General features: G+C 36.5%; 1 long non-coding RNA gene across 1 annotated transcript; it reads right to left on the reverse strand.

The window, feature by feature from the left end:
• Positions 1-5,935: 5,935 nt before the first annotated feature.
• On the reverse strand, positions 5,936-22,259 carry LOC147581090 (uncharacterized). The gene is made up of 3 exons (XR_015250839.1): positions 22,052-22,259; positions 7,328-7,440; positions 5,936-6,123 (listed from the first exon to the last, which is right to left on the reverse strand). It is a non-coding gene; the product is annotated as an uncharacterized LOC147581090 (long non-coding RNA).
• Positions 22,260-22,525: the final 266 nt, after the last annotated feature.

Here is a 22,525-nt window from a genome sequence, read left to right on the forward strand (position 1 = left end):
GCAATTTCACTGTGACCTAAGGCTCTAATCCTTTTCTTTTTCTCCTTTTCCATTCCTTCTTTCGCCCTGAAGAATTGCACACATATACAGACAGAAGCAGATAACGTCACACACTCAAGACAGGACTCGGCATGTTATCAATTCATTTCATTAGGATGCCATATCATTTTACAGGTCGGTTGTTTGTTTTGTCGTTAAGGGGACAGACACATGTCCTTTCATCTGTGGTTTCTGGTGAGCTCATCCAGGCTTTGAAACTGGTTTTTAGACAGAGCTTGATGAACAAAACTAGGTAGCCTGGAAATTCTATTGTCATTGTCTTTGCTTGCTTTGTTTTTAAACCATAAGAATATGTTACATTATGATTCATATCTAGAAGGATAGAAATATGAAGTTGCAACTGGGAGTGGTTACCTGGAATAGCCATAACAAAGAATGGAGAGGAGAAAAATTAAATTTACTTCCACATAAAACCGTCCCTAATATTTGGAGTTTACCCGTAGAGTGGGGTTAAAGTCAAGCAGGTGCATCATGCATTTTACTTGAAAATGTTTAATTGAATTTACAGACTATAAGAGTCAAAAGATTCCGAAACATATAGTTGAGATCTTAAATTTGTAACCTGAGATCTTCGTAGCCTATTTCAAAGGGGGGAAAAAAAAGAAGAAGAAGTCAAGGGGATGCTGACATGATGCTCTTACTCAACCCCTTTGGAAGTTCTGAAAAAAAGCTTGATCAGATTCTCAGAAGAAACCCAGATTACTTCTGGCTTCTTGAAGACCTACTAAATTTCTAAAAGTATGGGAAATGGTTTAAATTAAACTTTTTTTCCATTGAATCACTCTTCACTTTGGACTCTCTATTATTTCATATAAGCCTGTCTGTTCCCCTCTAGGTAACAGAGAGCAGTCTTGTGTTTTATTTACCCTTTTGTACTCTACAGAGCTGCTGGTGTTTGGGGAGGGAGAGATACACACAGGACCCCATAGGTACTTTGGGTAATATAATTGGGTGATACACTTTTCATTTAAGTTATAGTCTACTCTTCATACTTCTGCTGAAAATATTTCTGTTAAAAGTGAATTAAATCCTTGATATTGCTATTGAACAGCACATATAATAGTGCTAGATGATTGCTGCACTAAAAAAATAATTTAGTTACTCTCACCTTATACTAATAGCAGTAGTAAATCTGTTACCGTCAGCCTTTTCTCACTGCTTTTTCAAGCTGTGAGTGTGGGAGGAAACACAGTGTAGTAAAAAAAGCTGGGGCTATACTAGACAGTGTCTTGCCATGATCCAGCTCTGGCCCTTAAGCCTATCTGCTGACATTGCAAAAGGTGTGTGCTCATTCAGATAATATTTCACGGGGGTGGATATAGATCTCATAAGAGCGTGTGCTTGCAAATGAGTAGTAAGGCATAAAATTGTACAAAAGAGTTAGATATTAAAATTGCATCTAGGTGGCCTTGGGAAAATCATTCAACCCTCTGTATTTCCATTTCTTGTCCATAAAATATGAACCTCTAATGGTACTTTTTATTTAAATGTTTACTTATGTATGTCTAATAATTTGACAACTAAATTGAAGGGCTGAGAATAGAGCATATGGTTGGTCATCACCAGGGTTGATGTGACTCAGCCCCTTGAAAAAAAGTGGAAGTTTAGGCACCCTGGAAAAATAAGAGTGATTCCTAAGATCCAGCCCAGACGTGCGTCTGGACTGACACTAACCAAGGATTAAGAGATGTGTCACCTTCAGATCTACTCATTTACTCTTATTACTGCTCACTTCTTCCCGTTCGCTCAATATAAATGCACCTTCCCTTATGCCTTTGGCAAATATTTTTGCTTCGATTACTCAAGAATAATGCTTTCCGCACCAGCTGGAAAATTATGGTTCCTTACATCAAATCCAAATTGTTTTTCAAGATCTCTTCTACCTCTCCAAGCCAACAGGGCCCCTCATATTTTCCTTCTTTAGTCATTTTCCCACATCTTCAGACAGCTTTTTTTCTGTAAACATTCAAAATTCGTATTCATTTATTCCACAAATTCTTTCTCATATTTCCCCAAAACAAGACAACATTTGTTATTATAGAAGATCCAGCAGTTCTACATTTAACATTGTATTAGTCAAAAAGTCGATGTGTCATCCACTGAAAGATGAAATTTGGTAACAGAGGATAGAAAAAAGAGAGAAAATGTTGTTAACCTTCATTCTTCCAACAGAAAGTCAGGCCTGATCAGATAACTAAAGTATAAATCACCCGGGGTAGGAAACAGGACAAAGGAGGACAGGAAAAGGAGACTAGAAAATGGCTTTTTTAAAGTCAAATTCAATGAAAATAAGTATGTGGGACCATGATATTTTATGGTGTGTATTATCACTGATCCACTAGATAATAGTTTGCGAAATCTGGGGAGTTAATAAGCACCTTTGGACTAGAAAAAAAAAGGTAATAAGGTACTAGAATTCACAAAATAAAATTAGAATCCTAACTGTCCAGTTCATCTGTGCAAATAGTTGTTCCCCCTCCCAATAACTAAGTTCGATGAGAAATTCATATTCTTTCTATGAAATCATTTCTTTCACAGTATCTTCCTGCTTCATGCGGCAGCAAACATTTTGAGCAAGGCAGGGGCATCAGTAGCCCATCAAGCATCCTTTAAGGTGTTAGAATGGCAGGTAACATGCAGGGCTCACACACGACGATGTCAGGACGGGAGATAGCTTCCTTCACCACTGCCCTCCTGTCCAGAGAGAATGAGCACTCATATCAGAATATCATACATTAAATCGTGCCAGGACATTGGTTCAAAAGTTACAGCAGGAGGAAGAATAATCATAGTCGCTTTTGCCTTCATCTGTGCCTTGAAAACCTTGATTGCCATCATAGAATAGTTAAGATAGGACAGTCATACTGATACTGCCTGTTTGGTCCCACAAATTTGTGCCTAAGAGAGTTGACGGGAACAATCTTAGCTATAAGGTCAAGAGGCTCCCTGGGTAGCACATTGTCTAGGTCAGCATGCTTCTCCGTGAAACCAGCCAGATGACCTCTCAGCACTTTACCAGTAACTCATTTACCAGCAGCTACCAAGGGTGTACTGGAGACTGTGAATCTTTCTGCTTCCATCGTGGCTTATCCGACACAGAGTGTTGCAGGGGTTTTAATTTGAAATTGTCTAGCATGACGTCTATTAAGTGAGTCATAGCTTTTTATTATTCATTAGGTACCATAAATATACAAAACTGGGCATCCATTTTTAATGAAAGATAATGTTTTGAAAGTTAATAATGGGTCAAGAAGATGCATACGTTTTAAATGCCTTTTTGAAAATCAAATTGTACATTTTCCTCCGTTTGAAATCTCTCCGCCTTTCTCCAAGCGTTAGCATGTCAGTCAGGTAGGATCAAAGAACGCAGAGGTGATGACAGAATGAAATAAGTTTGTAGGCAGTTGAACAAAGCCACTTAAAACAGAATTTATCAGGGTGTGCAGGAGTTCTCAACAACTTCACCCCTGCATTCATGTTTACTTTATACATATGCAGTGTGTAATCGAAACATCCATATTCATTACCCACCTACTTCATCAGAATGGTGTCATTAACGTTAAAGCTAAACATGCATTTATAATCTTTAAGTCATTCAGATGTCTTTCTTTTTTTTTTTTTTTTTTTTTCTTTTTTTTTTTTTTATTTTTGGGACAGAGAGAGACAGAGCATGAACGGGGGAGGGGCAGAGAGAGAGAGAGACACAGAATCGGAAACAGGCTCCAGGCTCTGAGCCATCAGCCCAGAGCCTGACGTGGGGCTCGAACTCCCGGACCGTGAGATCGTGACCTGGCTGAAGTCGGACGCTTAACCGACTGCGCCACCCAGGCGCCCCCAGATGTCTTTCTTTAAACTTAAAGCAGAGCCAACTTGCACATAGAACACCATACTGAGAACCAAAGATTTTGCCGTGCTGTCCCAAAGAGTTTTTTAGGATGCCATCTCAGTATCTTAGCTCTTTGCTAAAGAATATTATAGACCTACATTTAAAATTAGCAGTTAATATAAAAGAGTGTTCCTTTTGTTAAGACTCATTCTCTTCATAATTTCCTCTATGGTAGTGCTAGCTGCACCTTATGTAATTTTCTTGTTCCCAAGTAGGAACAAGGTCCAAGTTATTTCATAAATGGTAAGTAATCAGTAGTTGATTCCTTGAAGTGAAGAGCTAAATATAGCTTTTTAAGGTATAGAACATGTTGATTTGATACATTTATGTATTGCAATATTGCCATCTAAATACAGTGCTTTTATCTTAAAACCATGTTATGTTTTAAGAATAGGCAAACAAAACAAATCCCATAAAAGAGAAAAAGAGCAAAGTGGGTGAAGAGTATATTAATAGGTTTAAAATATTGTAATTAGGTTAGTGGGTAATAGTATCACTATGTATGTACAAAATGTAAGGATTTATTTTTTAAGTTTATTTATTTTGAGAGAGAGAGAGAGAGAACGTGCGCAGGGGAGGGCCAGAGAGAGAGGGAGAGAATACCAAGCAGGCTCTATGCTGTTAGTATGCGGGGCTTGATCTCAGGAACCACAAGATCATGATCTGAGCCGAAATCAAGAGTCAGACGTTTGAAGACTGAGCCTCTCAGGAGGCCCTAAAATGTAAGGATTTAAGTCATGATATTATTTTAAGACAGATCTATGATCAATGATTTCAATTGATTACTTAAAAAATATAAAAATTAAATATAAATTAAAATTAAATTAAATTACATATAAAAATTAAAAATTATATATACTTTTGAGATTTGAAATCATCTGGATTCTGCATCTTCTAATTGGTGTTAGTGATTTTTTTTTTTAAGTTAGAGTTTTCTGCTTGGGAATCTGTGTCCTCTAAAATCTAAGAATTGTGCACAGTAATAGATGCCATACTAGATAATGAAAATCAATAGCTGTGGTCTGCTTTAAGGAGTGTAGTGATTAGTGACTGGCCTCATCCCCATGCTAGCCAGGAGCATGAGTCAAACATAAGATAATCAGGCATGCTTCTTTTATACTCGTGTTTCTTTTCTTGCGATTAAGTATCTTTTGAAAATAATGCAGAAATTTCACTTTCACTGAAATGACTCTCCTATTTCAAAATGGACAAACTTAGAGGAAAAACATTCAGGAAGAAAATGAAAGTAATATTTAAAAATTAAGGTTTTTAGGAGGCAAGGGGTAATACAAGGAGAAATTCTCCTAAAAGTTTATTTGTAACATTTATTGGGTGCTAACACATTATTTAAATTAAATTTAAACTCTCCTTACTATTTTTAGAGAAATATGGTTTCAGTAAAACCTAATAGTCTATCCTAATAATGGCGACAGTACTCTCCAAACCTTACTACCTAACATTATTATATGTATTTAACTTTCAAGTTCTTTACAATTGTCAAAGGAGTCCCAATAAATTTTTAAAAATTCTGAATATGACAGAGCTATGTGTTTACACAGCTACACGTTTATATATGTTTATACATAAAGCTGAAGTATAGGACTACATAGCTATAAAAACATAGATTGTACCCATTTTTGACTATGTCTGTATAAATGAGGCTCTTTCAGTGTAAGAGCAATCAGACTTCATGTCTTAACAAAAATAACAACAAAAAAACTTTGTATCTTTATTTGGTAACATTCAAACATATACCAAATTTTACAAGAGTCTCTCTCCTGCCAAACCATGCATTCCAATTTTTCAGTTAAGAGGCTGAATGAAAACAAACTACAAATAAACAGCCATTCAACCCAATTGATGCACTTAAATGGATCTCTGGGAATCATTTTGCCTAAAATATTTACATTACTCAGCTGTTTGTGGAGACTTAATTGCAATTTTCCTTTTTTAATTTTTAATTTTATAATTTTATGGTTTGCTGAGAGGAATTTAAAGTAAAACTAGTTGAGAGTATCCTCTTTATTTTCTCTTTGCAGTGTTCATTTGGCATTTACTATCTTCTCTGCCGGCTGACTAGGTGAGAGGGTTGCTGTTCTTGCCTTTGGGATCTTTTCCACTTGTGGATAGTCCAGGGCTCAGACTTCTCTATGAAGTATCTTCATGACCAGGAGACCCTGAGTATGGAGGAAAGATAAGAAACAGAACTTGCTGGTCAAAATGGGAATTGGAACCATTGAGACTTTTTTAAACAACGTCATTAATTTTGAGAGGGAGAGAGAGCACGTGTGCATGAGCAGGGGAGGGGCAGACAGAGGGAGACAGAATCCCAGGCAGGCTCCCCACACTTAGCACTGAGCCCAGCTTGAACGCAGGAACCATGAGATCATGACCTGAGCCAAAATCAAGAGTCGGATATTTAACTGGCTGAGCCACCCAGGTGCCCCAGGAATTTTTTTTTAAAGAAGTTATAAAAGATAAGGAACTGTTTACCTGAAAAGTCTTAAAATTTGAAATAAAGTGAAATTTAATGGATCAGGATGCTAAAGCAATGTTCGTCCATAGGTATTTAGTGGGTTAAATATCACCTAGGTTATTGGAAATCTACTGATTTGAATATATAAATACCAAAGTTTAAGTTACTACCCAAAGAATTAAGTTCTACTTATACGCCAGTGAATTTCACAAGAGTGTTTTATAATGTGCAATTATAGAGGGCAAAAGAAATCTATTACTGGATAAATTATAGTGACTACATATCAACATGATAAAGAAACAGAACAAAGTCTATTAATTAGTAATAAAGGAGAGAATGTGATATATAAAACTATACTAGTTAGCTAGCTTAGTAACATACTTCCAATCTGTAACCTTATCCTTCATCAGCCAAACTCAATAAACTTATCTCTACATTTCTACAAAAGAAACTTTAACTTAACGTGTGAAAGCCTTTAGTTCTTATCTTCTTCCTTTTTTGGGGGGTGAGGGAAGTAGATAGAGAGAATAGGTGCGCTTACATAATGCTAGCCAGCTCTAAACACCGACAGGCACCTTATATAAACAGGCACTTTATATAAAATATATAAAATATTATTATTCATACATGTTGTTGATTACTTGTCATTCTTACATTTCTTACATATAAGCTTAAATAAAATTTTCTAATTAAGCTTATTACAGTTTCTTCTTGTTGTCTATCATTAAGAGACTTTAGAGACTTTCTCGGGGTTTTCAGAGTCTCAGGTAGAGTGCGATAGCTATCAACTTACTAGCTTTCTCACATGTGACATATTTTGGTTTCTTTTTTTAATGCACAGCCCCTTTTCTTTTAGGTGGCCAAAAAGCTGAAATAGAACATTTGATCTTTGGGGGTGAACTTACCTCTCAACTTGGAATTTCTGCCACCGAGATCTCCAGTGAGGTTCCACACAAATTAATCTCCCTGACCTCTTCCCTTAGAATTATATTCCACTAATCATGAATCTCAGTGGGGACTGTTTCAGCAGAAAGATTAAAAACACATAAATGAAAGAAATGGTTAAAGGTGCAGTTAGCTTTGTGTCTAAAGCATCAAATAATTTTTTAAAGTCAAATTATCTTCCAATTTTTTTTGCAATTCATTTGTCTCGCCACAAATTTATTGTGCTATAATCAGGTTGTTGAATAGCCAAAAATCAAAGCTGCAGATAAGTTACATTCTGTAGGTTATTTGCTGACAATTAAAACATACAACCAACTTTCAGTTATATTAAGACTCAAGAAGATAATGAGTGTCATTATTAAAAGTGTTTCCAAGTTAGAATATTTAATACTGCCCATAACCGCATTGCTGACTATTTCTATTATAAATGCACACTCAACATGTTTTCAATAAGTTAGCATTTGGGGTTTTCTGGGCACATAGCATTGTACTTACCACACTACCTCTGCAGCCAACCTCATATTTGAAATATCAATCTCTCTCATAAGAGTGGCTTTATTCCTGCTGTTGAGGTCTTCATTTTTTATTTATCCGTTTTAATAAGCTCATGAATAGTTCGACTTGGACTTTGCTTAATATCTCTCTAACCTGGCTTTGGACTGCCTTCTCTTAGGCACTAATGGAATAACCATCTCCCCCCACCCCCGCCCCATCCTTGTGTTTAAACAATGAAAACCATAGGAAAGCTTGAAAGTTGAAAGATAAAAATTTTGAAAGGCCTAGGAAGAATCATACATTTGCAGACATGTGAATTATACATTCACAAACATACAAGGCTCCAGTCAATAGTGGAGTGATAAGTGAACTACTTATCATATGAGAATTTTGCTTTAAGAACTCAAAACTTAATGGAAAAAAGATCAATTATTTGGATTTCCCTTCCCGGCACATTTAGACATGCATCTCTCTTGCCCTGACATTTCCAAAGTCTTAAAGACAGGATGATGTGTCATGTTCTCATTGCCTTCTCTGATCTCTCTTGAGGTTACATGTGGATCCTGTCCAAGATTCATAACTGTACATGTGTTCATATAACAGTGCAGCAAGTTTGTGGTCAATGGATCTACACATGTATCTGAAACGATCAGTAAGTCTGGAGAGGCTACTATGTATTTACAGAAGATGTCTTCCTACAAGTCACCTATGCCTCTCGTGTTCCAACGATGTTGACTATAATAATATTAAGATTGTTTGAAAATAAATGCAATGGGAAAATCAAAACTTTCTATTCACGTGGTCTCCTTTAACCTTTAATTAAACTATTAAGATGGGAAATGCAGTCTTATTAACAAAACTGTCTTCTAAACAGAACATTCTACTAAGGGACTATATTATCAGGAAACAGTCCAGCTTTATTTCAGCCTCAGGATATTACCTTCAGATATTCTGAGAAATAAGTTAAAATTTAAAAATTATCATAAGAGATTTATAAATAAGAATATCAGTGGGATCATCTGGAGAAATTTGGGCACAAAGGATCAAAAACAAAAAAAGCTGTCGATCATCTCCTCCCAGATTAGTTTAAATTCCCCCCACCCCCCAAAACACAGAGAGTTTCATATGACAAATAAAAAGCAGAATCAGACCTAGCAATACAGAAAAGAAACTGACACTTGCCAGAAAGAAAGAGGGAGGAAGATGGGCAAAATGGGTGAAGGGGAGTGGGAAATACAGGCTTCCAGTTATGGAATGAATAAGGCACAGGAATAAAAGACACAGGGTAGGGAATATAGTTGATGATACTGTAATAATGTTGCGTGGTGACAGATGGTAACTACACTTGTGGCAAACATAGCATAACATATAGAGAAGTTGAATCACTATGTTGCAAACCTAAACTAATCTAACATTGTGTGTCAACTATACTCAAATCACAAAATTAAAAAAAAAAGGGGGGGGGGAAGTTTTTTTTGTAAGTTTTTGTTTTATTTTAATTAGTATTTATTCTTTTTTTAAATTTTTACTGTTTATTTATTATTTTGAGAGAGAGAGTGTGTGTATAGTGGGGAAGGGGCAGAGAGAGGGAGACACAGAATCTGAAACAGGCTCCAGGCTCTGAGCTGTCAGCACAGAGTCTGATGTGGAGCTCGAACCCATGAACTGCAGACCACAGGATCAGGACCTGAGCTGAAGTCAGATGCTTAACTGACTGAGCCACCCAGGTGCCCCTTAATTAGTACTTATTCTAATATAAACTTCAGTAAATTTGTCTATAGAGTTCTCTTATTGAACATAGTCTCACTGAGTAAACAGGATAATTGATTAATTTTACTTTCAACCAAGAGTTCTTTAACTTTCTTTAGCTATAGATTCTACTTTTATCACATTTTGTTTGTAAACAGGCAATATAAAATAATTTTTAATTAATTTATAAAGAATGAATAAGAAGCTAACATCTGTATCTTTTGGAATATAGGTGTTTTTTGGTCAAAATAAACACTGTTCAATGCCATGTTCCTTCTATACTACTGGGTGTTTTTATATACTCTAATGATTTTTGTTGCTATCTTTAATGTTAACCATAGTTTATCTCTAGTTTTGACTATATCTCTGGATTAAGAACTCATCTATATCCAACTTCCTCCTGGATGTCCTAACTTATCCAATCCTGGATGCATCATCTTCCCACACCTAAACTAGCTCCTGCCCCATTAGAACTATAATCCACAAATTAGACACTTATAACTCATGGTGATTACTTGCCCTTTTTATTTTTTATATAACAAATTAATCTTTATATTATGTGGGATTATCACTTGCTTGTGTCTGGCCAATTATTAAAATTTGTGTTTATAATTGTTATAATTGATGGGGCGCCTTGGTGGCACAGTTGGTTAAGTGTCTGACTTCAGCTCAGGTCAAGATCTCACAGTTCTTGAGTTCCAGCCCCACCTGGGGCTCTCTGCTGTCAACACAGAGCTCTCCTCAGATCCTCTGTCCCCCTGTCTCTCTGCCCCTCCCCCGCTTGCACGTGCACTGTGCATACTGTCTCTCTCTCTCTCTCAGAAATAAAGGTATACAAAATTAAAATTGTTATTATTGTTATTTTGTGTAGTTCTTGTTATTCAAATAATTCCATGTTTCTATGCCTCGCTGGAGATAATTCCCCTAAATGAAATGCTGTTTCAATTCTCTTCAACTGATTGTTAAGGAATGCAGGGTTGAAACCAAAGCTAATTCAAACTCAGTCACTAATGTACTGTGTGTCTCTTGAAATGTTGTTCATTCTGTTTTAGCCTGGTGGCCACATCTGTTAAGTGGGTAGTTTTAAAAACGAAATAGATATATACTTCATGGTTTTTTTTTAAGGATCAAATTAGATAGTACACATGGGATATTCAGAAAAATAATCAACATACAGTAAGCAATTAGAAAGTTTATTTTATTACTATTATTGGCCCCAGTTAAGTATTATCTCCACCATGGGTCCTTCCATGAATCCTCAGTATCCATTACACTGCTCCTTTTATCCTACAGGCTCCCATATGATCTTATGTTCATTTCTTATATCTCTTACAGTATATTAGACTCTCCTCTTCACAGGGCACTGTACTATAAATACCTCTGGAGCAATGATTCTTTCCTAGTCATCTATGCGTACATTCAGCATAACTCCTAGTACAAAATGAGCATTTGATAAATTTTTGTTGAACATAATTGCATAACCACAAAGTAATCAAGAGATTTTGAGCAATCTTATTAATAATCAAAAAATGAATAAATGAATGAATGAATGAGCAAATGAACATTTATTAAATATTTCTTGTGACAGGCACTGTGTTAGATATATATCAAAGGAAATATAGTAATCTTGTGACATAATGATTATCATCTCCAATTTACAAGTGAGATCATTGAGATTCGAAGAGTTTATATGGCCACATCATGTTGCCAGTAAGAGTTATAAATCAAATTGCAATTTTCAGCTCCAAATTGAAATATCATTTTATGAAAAATATAGAGTTATATATTAAAATCAAATTATTGGTAAAATTGGTAATTTCTGCTTTACTTTGGATCAGGATTTTTTATCCTAAGTCTGAGGATAGCCTTTGAAAGGTCCATAAATCTTCTATGAGCCCATGTACAATTGTGTGTATGTGCAATTTGCTGGGAATAGCATCCATGGCTTTTATCATACTCTCAAAATAATTTATGACCTGAAAAGTGTTATGAAGCAATGTTCTAGATGATAGTTTTTCATTACTCAAAATATTTGATTAAACAGTACGCTTTATTTTTTACTATTATTTATTTGCCATCATCAGCTTGTATGTATAACTAGTGTTCAATGATAAGAGCATATGAGTAATATGCCTAATTTTGCACTTCATAAATACAAAAAAAACTAATTAATTTGACACCAATTTTTGAGAGGGATATTCAGTCATAATGTTTCTTGACCTACTAAACAATTGTAACTTTCACAGTAAATGCCTATTCCACTTAAATAAGCCAACTAATTTTTAAGAATCACTATTCACATAAAAAGATGTGTTAACTACATACCATACTATTTATTAAGACATGCCCCAAAGAAATTTATTTGACAATGCTGTTAGTTATTATTTACTATACACTTTGGTAAAGATTGTCATCTGATTCAAAAAAACATTTTAATGAAGAAGGCTTACCTAGCTGGCCTCCAAGTTTCCTTCCAATATGGTAACCCTTTAACTTCTTGATTCATGTGAATAATTCAGACTTTTTATTTTTTAAAAAACCCTATAACTTAAATAAATCACCAATGTGCTCCTAACAAAATCTAAGAAAAATAATACCATATGCTTTTTCAATGAAATGAGCCCATCCTTGGCTGAGACTCCATATGTTCATTTATTTGTCCATCATCTAGCCTTAACTGATTCCTTTACACATCTCTTCTCTTTTGCACGTTTGAGACATCAGCAATGTTCAGTGATATCTCTTTTCAAATATTCTTCTGCCTTAGAGGGTTCACTGTCATAGGTAGTGTGTGTTAGGGTCCCATGCATTTCCAATTTCCTTTTACCTTTTCGTCCTGTTATAGGTGCTGAACAGCTTAAAAACCAAATTTTCAGACTCCCTTGCACATTAGGGACTGGGAAACTATCCAATTCCCCCAAGACGAGGAACCCACACAGAAGACCTGGAAACAGATGGAAGCCTGGGGAGCATCTGCAGCTCAAAAGTGCACTGAGCCTCCTGATGAGAAGGTGATGGAGCCATTTGGTTCTTCTGGGGTGGCTGCAATGTAGTGTTTTGGCCTCCACTTTCAGAATCATAGGTGACAAGTGGCAGGTTGTGAAGGCAGTGGTACACCCTCGAACGTCTCTGCTTAATGTGCCTATCTTAGCTTGCACCTGGATGTAAATTACCTCACTACTTCCTTACTGAGAATATCGCACTGTGAAAATAATTGTCAGCTTAACTAAATAGTGTGCCTAGCAACACAGTTCATTTGCAATCTGGTGCAAGCCCTTTTTCTCATCCCAGACTAGTAACAGTATGTGGATCAGCAGCAGGTACTGACTATACCTTAAGTAGCAATACCTAGGTTGTTAGACAATTTCCCGAGTTGTTTTTTCTTCTGTGTAGCTTTGAGCTATAATAATGTCTTAACCTGATTCATTGAGTCTTCTAAAGATTCTGTGAGCTACATAGCCCTTATTTCCCTTATATTAGCTACAGTGAAGTTTGTTTTCTCCAACTAATATGGTTCTCACGTAAGAATTTGTCCCTGAAAACATTATGCAGTGATCAGGGAGACATCTGACTTTACATCAGATTTATTTGTAATAAAGGCTTCAGCATGCATTTTGCTTGCACGTTCTAGGTCTTGGCTTCCTTTAACAAATCCTACATTTCCTACTATGGTTACCTCAACTTAATATTTCTTTTCTTACTGCAAATAACTCTTTGAAGAATACTGAGTTCTCAAATTTCCATTGTGATTTTTTACTTTTAGTCTATCCTATCTTGCCTGACTCTATACACGTTTTCTAAAACTTGGTAGTGGCAATTGTTTAATAATTATATTATACGTAAAATAACAATAGGTAGCACTTGTTAAGTATTACATTCATATGACACTATTCACATCTAAAGAATACATAATATGTGTCCAAAAGAATAACAAATTATATACCTTCAAAGTGAGCTAGGGGAACATAAAAGCCTAGAAAAGGTCAGATGCTCTTAAATTAGCTAACCAAAGACAAATTGGGATTTCCCTGAAGTCATTTTGCAAGCAAATTCACTAAACAGTTTTCTCTTTCCTACTGTGAGCAGTAAAAGCCTGTGACTTCCCAGGGCTTTATCCAACTTACAGAATTTTACATTCGGACTTTTTCAATAAAATATATCTGAAGTTGTTATTATTGGAAACACTCTCCCATGGTTACAGGTCACTCTTTCTCTGAAGGAACTCCACTGGGATTCATGAGGACTTTCTAGAAAAGTCTACCTTCGAGTTATTTTATTAAGGGTGTAGGCGCAAATTGGATATCAAAAGTCATTGACCTGCAGTAACAAAGTCCAGAACATTTTGGTTATAAAAAGAGAATTGAGGGGCACCTGGGTGGCTCAGTCGGTTAAGCATCCAACTCTTGATTTCAGCTCAGGTCATGATCTCACAGTTGTGACATCGAGCCCCACATTGGGCTCTGTGCTGGGCACGGAGTCTGCTTCAGATTCTCTCTCCCTCTCCCTCTGTCTCTCCCCCACTTGTGCGCATGTGTGCATGCATGCATTCTTTATCTCTCTAAAAAATTGTTTAAAAAAGAGAGAATTGATCACATTACAAAAATGTTAACTAGGAACGAAAACTAAAAGGACAATTATGAGTGAAAAGGAGTCTAAATGTCATACAAGACGCTGAACTAGTCATAGCCTTTCTATAAAAACTAAGCCTAAAAGAACTTCCCTCCTCCCTCAAAAGCGATTATAAGGTTTTATAAAATTTAAAATATATTTTAATTTTAAAGAAAACATAGTATTGTTGAAAACACAAATAATTTAGATTTGAATAAAATAAAAAGTAACATTTCCTCGCCACTTCTCTTCCACTCCCCCAACAAGTAGGCACATCTCTTTTTAGCCATTTCCTACTGTGAGAATACAGAATACCAAATATGCCATGTTCTCCCCTACATATCTCAGCCTCCTTATAGTTAGGCAAGTCCATTTCAGTAATTATGTCTATAAAATTTGAGTAGAAATGATATGTGTCCCTTCTAAGCAAAGACAGTGTTCAAAGCCCTGTATAGTTCTCAAGTTCCCTTATTCTCCTACTGGGTCAACCAGCAAACTTCTGTCCAGGCAGGAGAGCAGATGACTGAAGGGGTCAGGATCACTGAGTCACTGGAGAGGACAGTTACCCTGGTAATACAGTCTGCCACACTCGCAATGAACCTGTGCCAGTAAACCATCAAATTCTTGCTCTAAATCACTGACATTTAAAGATTGTACCTTACCACAGAAAAATCCTTCTGACCCTGGCTAATGCACCCATGCAAATAAACATACATTTAGAGATAAGTAAGAGTATGTGGAAATGCTTTCACTTTGATTTATTCAAAATTGATTTGATAGTATAAATACTAATTTAGAACTTGCTTTCACAAACACAGTATCTTTTGGTCATCCCAAGGAAAATTGATATTAACCAAGCATGTAATAAGCAACCAACACTCAGAACAAATATTTACTTCAATAATGGATGAATACTTACAACTAACCTATACAATCTATTCAATCAAATGATGACCTGTGATAATGTTGATAATCAAGGACTATTTTATAGTTTCTATAGTAAATTATACTGAAATAAGTATGGTAACTCACAATACACTTCAAGTTTATTTGAAAGATCTGTTTTCCGCATTTAAGGTCACCATTAAAATGTCATTCTTCCGAGCATACTTGCTTTGTGTAGAAAAAGTTTCCAGCCAAAATATTTTTTTTTTTTTTGGTTTATGCCAGGTGCTAGTTAGGGCGAGTTTTGTTCCCAAATCATCTCACATATACAGGTATGCAAAAGTGACAGAGGGTAAAAATGAGAAGATATTAGGACTTAGAGGCCCAAACATCACACACACACACACACACACACACACACACACACACAACCCTTGCCTGTCCCCAAATTTAAAAATCCAATCATATGCATTGAGATTGTTCTCATTGGTTCCTATTTCAGTGAATACAATCACAACTGAAGAACACCAATGACTATTTCTATTCCCAAATCTTGGGCTGTCCACATGGTGAGAATCTAAGGATTGTGTTCAATTAAATGTGAATGGATTTTGTTGAATTCTGTGGGGATGCTTGATAGGTTTATCTGCAAGTCACTGTTGGCTCTATAGTTAACTGGGCTAGGCCAGTAACTTGTTTCTCTTTCCACACAAGTGACTCTTTTAAAGCAAAAGTCAGAAGCAAAATTCACAAGGTCACCGGATCAACCAGTTTGATACAGTGGCAGCCTTGATACCTGCCATTCAAGTAATTTCAACAAACATTAGTGTAATTGCTAGCACAGGCTTGACCTTGAAAAAGAGGTAGCTTGAGGATTATCTGGTGTATTGCTCAATAAACTCTGCATTGTCAAGCCACCCAGACTTTAAGAGCAGCAGGATGTTACAGTGTGGTTTTCATATCCTGTTTTTAGGGTGATCAAACATGCCACAGAAGGGGCTCGGAGAGTCTTGTTTCTTTGCTACATTATACCCCAAGTATGATTACTCTATTCCAGTGACTATATTTTAGAGCTCTCGTCTGTTCCGGAAGTTTGGAATGGGCTACAGTCCTGCCAACACAAAACGTTTACTTTCTCTACATTCACACAAAAGAAATTGTGGCCAACTTACCACACTTTCTAAAAACTTCCTAAATAGGAAAATCCTATTCAAAGAAATAAAGGACTAAGCCACATAAAAACAAACTTTCTCGCTTGTGGAGAGGAAGAGTGAATGAGGACCTAAAGAGTCAACCAAGTAGATTTATTCAAACAAAGTGACTTTTTCACTGCACTCACCTGAGGCAATTCACAGGTTCCAGCAGGAACTATCAATTAACTTAACTGACAGCAACTTCAGTCTATTTCCCATTTAAGACTTAGACCCTTTTGTTAGAAGAAAAAGCACACTTCCTCCATGGCTTTGTAATCACTTAAGACTACAAAGTTCTATAAAGCAAATTTACAAAGAGAACCATGAACAATAACATGACATTGTACTTTATTTACTTTCATATGCCCAGTATAGAATTTGCTTGCCATTTTTTATAATGCAATTATAATACTTACTGTGTAAGTAGGGGTCAGAGCTGGTTTCAAGCAGAAGTGAATAAACCTTCACTATTTGAATTATCGCTCAGGTTCCAGCTACATTGCCAACACCTGAGAGCTTGTTAGTTATGCAGAATATCTGGCCCGGCCCAGACCTAATAAATGAAAATTTGCATTATAACAAGATCACCAGGTTGTTCACATTAACATTGGAGAAACACTAGATGAAACACTTCAAGGTGGTTCCTCCATAAGGGACCTGCTTTTGTGTTTATTGGTTCCGTGACTTAAGTTCTCATAGAAGACTACTCTGAAGTGCATTCATTAGCTCAAGATATGGGCACTTACTGTATACCAAACTCTTCTCAATGCAAAAAACCGTTGCTTTACTGTAGCCAAGAGCTTCAATCCTTGTGTCTTTGAGCAAGTGAAGCACATAATTTCTACAGAAAATTTTGGTGCATCATCCCTGCTAATTCTTTGGTGAAGCAGCATAATTTAAACAAATACTGGGGCTTTGCATCCAATAATTACATATTGATGGCTACATATTACATTAAACCTTTGTTCTTTACCTATTCAGAATGGGTGAAATGGTATTACCTAAATGGTCATTAATAAATGAGTATTTTACCTACTTAGTATTAGTATTACTTAGAATAATCTTTTTCTCTGGTTATGTATTTCCAGGGTAATCCCTGGAAAAGAAGCATAAAAACATGTAATCAGTCACAGAGCACTTACTAAGAAAATAATTACAAAATTACATTTCATAGAGAAAAGTATTAGTTCTAGGGCAAAACACGTAGTTGCATAAATTGTGAGTTATCTGTCACTTTTAAACATCGGTCTTACATTTCTAAAAGTAAGTCCCATTGCTCAGTCAGACCCATAAGAGAAACTAGAACAAATCAGTGATGTCATTTACTAACTTTAACTACATGGCACACAGAATTTCTGTGGTGTTGTTAATATTTCAATTAGTACTTTTAAATATTTAGTAACGAGCGAATTCATTCATCATTCTCAGGGTCTAACTTCAAGAAGAATAAAAATAGCATATGCCAGAAAAAAAGAGAAACTGTTGTCCATCATGTGATATATTTTATATACATGCATATTCATACATATGCATGGATATACATACATACAGTGCGCATACAAACACAGTATCCTGAGTGAGTACATTGATGATTATGTTGGTAACAAATAGAAGACTAAAAATATTTCAAATTATGCATCCCAGAGAGAATGAATGAGAGCTTCTGGAAGAGCCTTTCTTTTCCCACATCTGCTAGGTATGCCCATGGATGTTTCCTTTATTCCCATTGTTTGATCCTCAAGATTCCTACTTTGTTTCTTTTTTTTTTTTTAAATGTTTTTGTTTTTGTTTTGTTTTTGACAGAGAGAGAGAGACAGAGCATGAGCAGGGGAGGGGCAGAGAGGGAGACACAGAATCTGAAGCAGGCTCCAGGCTCTGAACTGCCAGCACAGAGCCCGATGTGGGGCTCGAACTCACAGACCGTGAGATCCTGACCTGAGCTGAAGTCGGACGCTCAACCGACTGAGCCACCCAGGTACTCCCCTACTTTGTTTCAAATCCTCTACCAAGTTTATGATTTCAGCAACCGCGCATTGAGCATCTACTACAAATCCGGGAGGAACTCTCTAAACACTGATGGATCAGGGCTTTGTCACATAATTAGCTAGGTGCTCGCCTAGACTCAGCTATCAAATATGTTCGCACAAATGGGAGAACAGTGGTCTGAAAATCATGGTCGAATCTGGTGGCAGTATATTTGTAATACGCAAATATGGGTTTGGTGGTGAGAAGAAAAACGTTTCCACAAATTTAAGAAAAGATGGATTGTTCTGCAGCCGCGGTAACAAGGAGCCACTAACTAAGCATCTACAGAGGATGTCATGAACGTTTGTCAATGCCCGTACTCGACCCTTCCCCCAAATCCTATGAGATCAGTCCTCTGCCCTGCCCAGAGAGGCCATGCCTGACCAGAACAGCTCTCCCACAATAAGTGAAGCCTTGTGCTTCTTATTGTAGTTATTGGGCAATGGTGTCATCATCTTTTCACAACGCGTAGCATACCTAGTAAGAAGAGAAAGGCACCCTGACTGCCCAGTTTCTCCATAGCACAGGGTCCCAGAATGCTCTCTGATTGAACGATGGAATCCCCTCAAAGTGTGTTATCAGCAATGTGGAGCATCTCCTGGGAGCTTGTTAGAAATGCAAATTCTTCAGTCATTCTCAGACTTGTTGGACTGGGAATCTCTTTAAAAAGCTCTGGTATGGGGCGCCTGGGTGGCGCAGTCGGTTAAGCGTCCGACTTCAGCCAGGTCACGATCTCGAGGTCCGTGGGTTCGAGCCCCGCGTCGGGCTCTGGGCTGATGGCTCAGAGCCTGGAGCCTGTTTCCGATTCTGTGTCTCCCTCTCTCTCTGCCCCTCCCCCGTTCATGCTCTGTCTCTCTCTGTCCCAAAAATAAATAAACGTTGAAAAAAAAAAAAAGCTCTGGTAAAGTTTAAGAAGCACTGAAATGAGGTACAGAGCCTACGTATTATTGATCCCAAATTCAAATCCCTGAAATACCACCTCCTAAACATTTGACCTTGGGTAATTTACTCAACAGTTCTGTGCTTTGGCTTCCTAAATAATTAGTAGAAAGTATAGTACTTCTAAGGTCATTGTGAACAGTAAAGGACATAATGATTTTAAAGTGTTTAACCTGGCATGTCGCAAGTGCTATATAATCTCTAGCTATTTTGTTATATGTATTATTATTAGTTACTAAATCCATTCATGTGTAACTTCAAAAATTCACTCTAACTATATTCAAGTATATGCAAATTATTTACAAGGAAAGTAGCATTTTGTATAGCTACGTACTCTGATAATCAGCTGCAGCTTAATTTAGAGAATCATGTAAACAAATGCTAATAACAAAAGCCAAAAAGTAAACTATCTTGACCTGAGATTACCATCCATCATGCGTGATGCAGACCAGTGCTTCTCAAATTAGCCATGGTAAAAATCAGTTTTTATTCCTTTTTTTTTTCCCCCTCCAGTCTATCTTAGACCGGTCTAACTAGGCAGCTTGAACTACAAGTGACTCACACAGACAGAAGTTAAACAAAATAGGAACCGGTCTATACCTTCTTCAATGAGATGAGTCCACTGATTTCTGTCTTTGTATGTCATGAGCAATGCCAAACTGTCATGAAACTTTATAAATTCTCACTCTCAATTTTTGTGGCTATTTCACCAGCGATTAGGAATCTACAGTTTATAGATCACAATTCAAATAGCACTAAAATAGACAATAAAGATAGCTGAGCTCCGACAGCAAATGTTTTCTTCTTTTTCCATATTGTTAACTAACACATACGTGCATGTAGAGAGTTTTCATTCAAAATTATGTAAAAATGAATAAATTTTTAAAGTTGATAACATTATACTCTTCTTCACGTGAGTAGTTCACGATTAAAATGAATTCTTTCTCAAACTCTGAACATAAGTATTCCACCGTAGTATGGAGTACTTGGTTTAGGAAATTAAAATAATTTCAGGACACTTGCAATCGAAAGCAACAATGTGTGAATGTGTGATACACGGTGTGAATATCTGAGGACTGTGAACAATAGTTATTTTTATTAAACTAAAAGCAGGTTCTACTATCTTCATGTTTTAGCCACCCACAGCTTTGACAATTCATTTTTTTTATTTAAAAAACTTTAAACTTTTTTTTAATTTAAAAAGTCAGTAAGGGGGCTCCTGGGTGGCTCAGTCCGTTGAGCATCCAACTTCAGCTCAGTCATGATCTCGCAGTTTGTGAGTTCGAGCCCCACGTTGGGCTCTGTGATGACAGCTCAGAACCCGGAGCCTGCTTCGGATTCCCTCTCTCTCTCTCTCTCTGCCTTGCCCCTGCTCACACTCTGTCTCTCTCTGTCTCTCAATAATAAATAAACTTAAAAAAAAAGTCAGTCAGAGAAAGACAGATACCATATGTTTTCACTCCTATGTGGATCTTGAGAAACTTAACAGAAGACCATGGGAGAGAGGAAGGGGGGAAAAAAAGGTTACAGAGAGGGAGGGAGGCAAACCATAAGGGACTTTTGGATGCTGAGAGCAAACTGAGGGTTGACAGGGGTGCAGGAGAGGAGAAAGTGGATGAAGGGCATTGAGGAGGGCACCTGTTGGGATGAGCACTGGGTGTTGTATGGAAACCAATTTGACAATAAATTATATAAAAAAATAAATAAATAAATTTTTTAATCTTTATTTTTGAGAAAGAGAGAGACAGAGTGCAAGCAGGGAATGAACAGAGAGAGAAGGAGACACAGAATCCGAAGAAGGCTCCAGGCTCTAAGCTGTCAGCACAGAGCCCGATGCAGGGCTCAAACTCATGAGCCGTGAGATCATGACTTGAGCTGAAGTCAGATGCTTAACCGACTGAGCCACCAAGGCACCCCTACAATTCATTTTTGAAGTATTCATTGTGTGTGTGTGTGTGTGTGTGCGTGTACTTCAAAAATTTTTGCAAGTTTTTTTTTAGATATAATTGACATATAATATCATGTAAGATTAAGGTGTACAATGTGATGATTTGAGAGATATATACTGTGAGCTGATGACCACAGTTAGGTTGGGTAACACTTCTATTACCTCACATAATTCTCCTTGTGTGTGTGTGGTGAGAATATTTAAGATCTCCTCTCAGCAACCTTTAAGGATTTGATACAGTATTGTTAAATAGTTACCATTTATCTTATAACTGGAAGTTTATATTCTTTGACTAATGTCTCTCCTTTTTCCCCAACATCTGGTTCCTGGTAATCACCATCCTACTCTGTTTCTATGACTTCGGGTTTTTTAGATTTCATATAAAAGTGAGATCATACAGTATTTCTCTTTTCCTGTCGGACTTGTTTCACTTAGCATCATGCCCTCAAATTCTATCCATATTGTCATGAATGGCAGGATTTCTTTCTTTTTGAAGTGTTCATTATTTCAGAAGATTTGTTTTTAATTTGTCATTTAAACGTGTCTTGAAAATTCTAATGTATAAATGGTAAAGTCAGTTTCAAATGAGAAAGTACCCAATTTATTTATAATGTAAAATAATAATTATAATTATCAATTATAACTTAACTATAAGCCATAATAAAAAGCATGTTGTATTTTATTGATATTTATTATTAAGGATGTTGTCATGTTATAAATTAATATGTTGATATAATAAATACTTTTATTAAATAATGGCTTGAGTTTATAATTTAAAATGACAGATCAAATTCTGTCTATCCTTTGAGGCTAGCGATTCTAGCAACATGGCCATTACTTACTTGGCAAAGGATGATAAGAGGAGTGTGATTAGTGGCCTCAGTACCTTTCCACAGCAATATAGGTATTCAGAATTCTTTGAACAGTCGCTGGAATTTTATGCCAACCACTGTAGGTATCATTCCTTACTATAAGCCCATTGCTGAGTGTTCACCACTTTCCAACATTTTAGACCAACAACATCTATAAAACTTAGACCTCTAGGGGTGCCTGGGTGGCTCAGTCTGTTAAGCATCTGATTCTTAATTTTGGCTTGGGTCATCATCTCATGGTTATGATCTCACAATAGTGAGACTAGGCTCTGCACTTGGCGTGGAGCCTGCTTAAGATAGCCAAGTTATGGAAAGAGCCCAAATGTCCATCTACCGATGAATGGATAAAGAAGATGTGGTATATATATATATATATATATATATATATATATATATATATAGTATACACACACACACACAATGGAATACTACTCTGCAATGAAA

Source organism: Puma concolor, chromosome B2, assembly GCF_028749965.1.
Source record: "Puma concolor isolate L17-30 chromosome B2, mPumCon1.1.hap2, whole genome shotgun sequence".
NCBI lineage: Eukaryota > Metazoa > Chordata > Mammalia > Carnivora > Felidae > Puma > Puma concolor.